Source organism: Adiantum capillus-veneris, chromosome 20 (genome assembly GCF_014529385.1).
Source record: "Adiantum capillus-veneris isolate H3 chromosome 20, ASM1452938v2, whole genome shotgun sequence".
NCBI classification, from domain to species: domain Eukaryota; kingdom Viridiplantae; phylum Streptophyta; class Polypodiopsida; order Polypodiales; family Pteridaceae; genus Adiantum; species Adiantum capillus-veneris.
The window spans coordinates 106,159,843-106,165,842 of NC_140950.1; positions in this window are offsets into that span (position 1 = coordinate 106,159,843).

The following is a 6,000-nucleotide window of genomic DNA, read 5'->3' on the forward strand; positions in this document are numbered from 1 at the left end:
CATGCAGGGTGCATTTCAAGCAACCATGTTAGCCTTGGGAAAAGTGTCCCCCTTTCCCCTTTGAGAGAGAGGACTTGATAAATGCATAATCAATTGAATAAATTAGCTAAATTATCATTGGATCCCTTGAGAGGCCAACCAATAGGCTTTAAGCACACCATGAGGGAAACATGAAGAGGAATTTGACAAGTGTCCTTGTTACTTCATTAGGCAGGCTTGAATTTGGTGTGAGGGTGTGTGTGTTCTCTCTCTAGCTCCTACAATGAGGGCTCGTCCCCCCTTGAGTAGGGATCTTGTTGACTTTTGGGAACACCTTGAACCCCTTAAGCACCTTATTCGTGGAACACATTAGCACCTTAGTCATTAATCACCTCAAGCACCTTAGTCAGCAAGCACGACAAGCACGACAAGCACCTTAGTCAGCAAGCACAACAAACACCTCAATCTTGGGCCGGGTTCCCACCTCAAGCACATCCCTAGCTTGTCTAAGGTCAAAGGACTTTTAACACTAACCATTGTAGATTTTTAATGAAGCTAACCCTAAGGTCTTTAAGCTCCATTAGGTAGCCTTACTCTTTGACATACCCTCTCTCATTTGGTCCCTTTAACCTTGGCCCTGTGTTGAGATAGATCCATAAGCACATGTCTATATTCTAACCCTTGTTCCCATTTATTCTCCCACATTAAATGATCAATTTAAAATGAGAAAATCATTTGGGCTGGTTAGATATTAGATTTTATGACATTACCTCTCTCTTGAAACCATAGTCGTCCTCGACTATGAGGTAGAAGAGATAAAGCCTTAGTTATTAGTCGATGTTTCTTAACGGGTAGAGGATCCTTTTTATCATACGGCATCATTCCAAGATGGATGACTAATCCATTTGGTGCTTGGGAGACGTAGCTGTCACAAGCATGTATGCTCTTTACTCCATTTCATTTTGCCAAAGTAGAGTGACGAATTCTACTTGGTGTTTGAGAAACTCATCATCACAAACATGATTTTAAGCATGCATACTATTTGAATTTACACCAATAAAAAGAGAATTAGTCTTATAAGACAAAAACATTAGTCATTTAAAAGAAACATGTACATTTGCTTATTTTAATGTAGCATTGTAAGCATTGACAAGGTTCGTATTATCCTTAACTGTATTCCTTGCATCCATCTAGCATCTTCAAAAGGATAACTTTTGAACTTGATAAGATACCGTCATATAATTTTACCATGTCATAGTACCTTGTCTTCATACAGAAGAATAGCTTCGGGTTATAGCACCTCTTCTTGGTCTTCTATTTCTAGAGGGTCTTCAATAATCGATTCTCCTTTTGGCTCTCCTTTGTAGGGCTTAAGTAGGCTCACATGAAAAGCATTGTGTATGAGCCAATGATTGGACAACTTGAGTTGATAGGCCATGTCATTGATTGGCTTCAAGCTTTGAAAAGGACCATAGTATCTTTTTGCTAGTTTAGAATAATACTTCTGATGGCCTGTAGGATTTTTGCCCTTGGTCTGCCTCAATCAAGCCTTGGGAAACTTAAGTAAGACCCAATCATTTTCTTTGAATGTTAAGGCCCTTATGTGTTATCAAAAACAACCTTTTGCCTTTGTTGAGAGATGGATATAGCCTTCTTAATCTTATGGAAATATTCTTGTAGGTCATGGTTATACTCATGAGCAACTTCCCATGTACTTTAAGTAGCAAGGGACTTTTAGGTCTTCCTTCTATGATCTCAAAAGGTTCCTTTCCCATAGTAGTATGGACAATATTATTGTACGCATACTCTACAAGGGGTAAGTACTTCTCCCATTGTGAGCGTTGATCTACTTCTGTAACAGAAGCCTTTAGTAGATCGAGAATCATAAGATTGGATATCTCATTTTGGCCATCCGTTTGTGGGTGATATATTGAAGAGAAATTCAATCTTGTACCTAGATTTTCAAAGAGACCGTTCCAAAAATTATTGGTCATTCTAGGACCTTTATCTGACACAATGAATGTTGGCAATCCATGGTGTTTGAGAATCTGAGATATGAAGAGAGTTTCCCTTTGGTGTGTCTTAATAGTCCTTTTGACAGGAATAAAGTGTGCTTGCTTGCTAAACCTATCAATTGTTGTCCATATTCCCATATTCCTATGGATATACTTGGGTAATCCAAAGATAATATCCATGGATATACTCTCCCATGGTGAATTAGGGATTGGCAATGGCTGGAGTAATCCAGGCTGCTTCCCTCTATCATACTTGGTCTTTTGGCATACCACACATTTTGAAACATACTCTTGTATGTCCACTTTCATGGTAGGCCAATAGAAGTACGTTTGTACTCCTCGTGGAGTAGGTTGAATGCCTCTATGCCCCGCATAGGGAGGAGCATGGGATTCATACATGACTTTTTCATGAAGGGAGTGGGTAACACATAGCCTATTGCCATGGAGAAGATAACCATCCTGCAAGGTGAATGGTTCCTATTTCTTTCCCAAAGCAAGGGTCGACATTATGTCTTTAAAGTCAAGGTCAGTAGCATACTCATCTATCATAGAAGATAGATCATTGTGAGTTGCTATAGACATTACATTTACACTTAGTCGTTGTGATAGTGCATCGACCACTTGATTGTGCTTACCAAAAATATGAGCAATATGAAAATTAAATTGCGAAAGAAAATTTTTCCATCTCATTTGTTTGTTGGAAAGCTTGGTTTGAATCATGAAGTACTTAAGACTTCGGTGATCTGTTTGTAGGATGAATGGAGTCCCCAAAACATAGTGCTTCTATAATGGAAATGGCCTATGAACTTTGAGAGTAGCAGAATTAGGAAAATAGGTGAAACACTTTCGTGAGATTACTTTGTGAGCATAGTGGGTGAACTTAATTGATGGTAGCAACATAAACATGGTACTTACTTAACTTGGCATGAACAATACTTTTGCAAGAGAGAGAGAGTTTGCATGTCCCCCCTCCAATAGGCATTTGTATTATAGTTTCTCCCATCAAGAGAGACTTGGTACAATACAATCTTTGTGTTCCTTGTGACCTAGGTGATGCAATGAAGATGGAAAGCTTCATGCATCACAAACATAACATAAACTTTGTAGAAAGCATTAACTATCACAAGCCTCAATCCCAAGGCCTCAAACACCTTTGAAGGTGGAGAGAGCTAGCGGGGAATGAGGATAGGGAAGAAGAAGAAGAAACATTCCATAGGAGAAAGAAATAGTTCCTCACTTATCATCACTCTTCTTGCTAGCGTACATAATAGCATAGTAATGAAGATGGCAAGCTTAAGCATTGAAGCATGGCTCTTGGTTGGATTTGCATTCCATAGCCAAGAGTGTTGATGTAGGCTCTCACTTCTCACAAGCTTGAAGAAGGAGGTGGAGTTCCTCAACTTTCACCAAGTGAGAATAAATCCACAAAATGAGTGTGTGTGTGGTGTATATCCCCCCCAACACCCCCCTTGCTTGCTTGGGGTGAGTTGTAGCTTTTACACATGTTTCAAACTCCTTGGACCCCTTTCCCCCCTAGAAATCACATGCAACATGCATTCAAGTACATGGGTATTCTTTGGACAAGTGTCCTCCTTACCCCTTAGAGAGAGAGAGAGAGAGCTTGAAAATATCTAGATATTTGCTGGGTGGAACTAAAAGCTCATTGGACCCCTCTTTAGCCCAACCAATAGCATTCAAGCACACCATGTGGTTAAGCATAGGGAGAGTCTGACATGTGTCCCATGTGCCCTTTGAGAAAAGGGGTGCCCTTTGGGTGAGTGGAAGGTTAAGTCAAAGATTCCCCTAACTTTGTGACTTTCATGCATAGGAAGCTTCTCAAGCACCTTCCTCATTAAGTTTGTAGGGTCTCTTTTTGACTCAAGCACCTTACTCCCCATGCATAGGAAGTTTCTCAAGCACCTTCCTCATTAAGTTTGTAGGGTCTCTTTTTGACTCAAGCACGTTACCTCTCATGCATGGGAAGCTTCTCAAGCACCTGTCTCATTAAGTTTGTAGGGTCTCTTTTTGACTCAAGCACCTTACCCCTCATGCATGGGAAGCTTCTCAAGCACTTTCCTCAGTAAGTATGACAAGCACCTTAGTCATCAAGCATGACAAGCACCTCATGCACCTTAGTTATCAAGCACGCACCTTAGTCATCAAGCACGACAAGCACCTCAAGCTTAGGTTGGGTTCCCACCAGCCGTAGCTTGCCTAAGGTCAAAGGACCTGTAACACTAACTATGACATTACCTCTCTCTTGAAATCATGGTCGTGGTAGAGGATCCCTTTTTACCCTTCGACATCATTTCAAGATGGATGACTAATCCATTTGGTGCTTGAGAGACGTAGCTGCCACAAGCATGTCTGCTCTTTAGTCCATATCATACTTCCAAAGTAGAGTGACAAGTTCTACTTGGGTGTTTGGGAGACGTCGTCACCACAAACATGATTCTAAGCATGCATACTTCTTAAATTTGTTCACAATAAAAAGAGAACTAGTCTTATAAGACAAAAACATTTTTCATTTTAAATGCATTTTCATATACTTACTCTAGTGCAACATTGTAAGCATTAACAAGGTTCATATTATCCTTAAGCTAGGTTCCTTCCATCCATTTAGCATCTTTAAAAGGATAATTCTTTAACTTAATAAGATATCGTCAGATAATCTTATCGTTTCTTAATACCTTGTCTTCATGTCATAGGATGGACTCAGATTGAAGTACGTCTTTGTGATCTTCAATTTTTGGAGGGTCTGCAAATATTGCTTCTTTTGGTGGCGCTCCTTTGTAAGTCTTATGTAGGTTCTCATGGAAAACATTGTGCATGAGCCAATGGTTGGGCAACTTCAATCGATAATCTATCTCATTGGCTGGCTTAAGAATTTTAAGGACCATAGTATCTTTTTACTAGTTTAGCATCATACTCTTGGTGGTCTGTAGGACTCTTGCCCGTAGTATGCCTTAGACGAGCATTGAGAAACTTTAGCAAGACCCAATCATTTTTCTTAAAGGCTAAGGCTCTTTTGTGCTTATTAGTAGCATACCTTTTTGCCTTTGCTTTGAGATGGATATAACCTCTTTAATCTTTGGAAAAGATTCTTGTGAGTCTCAGCTATATTCATCAGTAGTAGCAAAGAACTTCCCATGTACTTTAAGTAGTAAGGGACTTTTGGATCTTCCCTCTTTAACTTCGAAAAGTTCTTTCCCCATAGAAGTATATACAATGTCATTGTACACATACTCTATAAGAGGTAGGTTTTTCTCTCATTGAGAACATTGATCTACTTCCATGACATAGGCTTTTAGTATATCAAGAATTGTTAGATTAGTTATTTCACTTTGGTCATCCGTTTGTGGATGATAGACCGAAAGATAAATTTAATCTACTTCCTAGATTCTCAAAGAGACCCTTCTAGAAATTACTGGTCATTCTAGGATCTTTGTCCGACACTATGGATGCTGGAAATCTATGATGCTTGAAAATTTGAGATCTAAAGAGGGTTGCCATTTGATGTGCCTTAATAGTCTTTTTGACAGGCATAGAGTGTGTTTTCTTGTTAAGCCTGTCAACTGAAATAATCCAAGTTGCTTCCCTCAATCAAATTTCAACTTTTGGTATACCACGCATTTTGAACATACGCTTGTATGTTTACTTTTCATGGTAGACCAACATAAATACATTTCTACTCCTTGAAGAGTAGATTATGGATTCCCTCTTTGCCCCACATAAGGAGAAGTATGGGATTCATACATGACTCTCTTATTGTATGGGTGAGTAACATATAGCCTATTGCCGTTTGGAAGATAACCATCCTTCAAGGGCAATGGTTCTTTTTTCTTCCCTAATGCAAAGGCTCTGATACCAATGTAATGGAAATGGCCTATGAACTTTGAGAGTAATGGAATTAGGAAATTAGGTGAAGTAATTTTGTGAGATTACTTTATGAGTATAGCAGGTGAACTTAATTGATGGTAGCAACATAAATATGGTACTTAGTTAA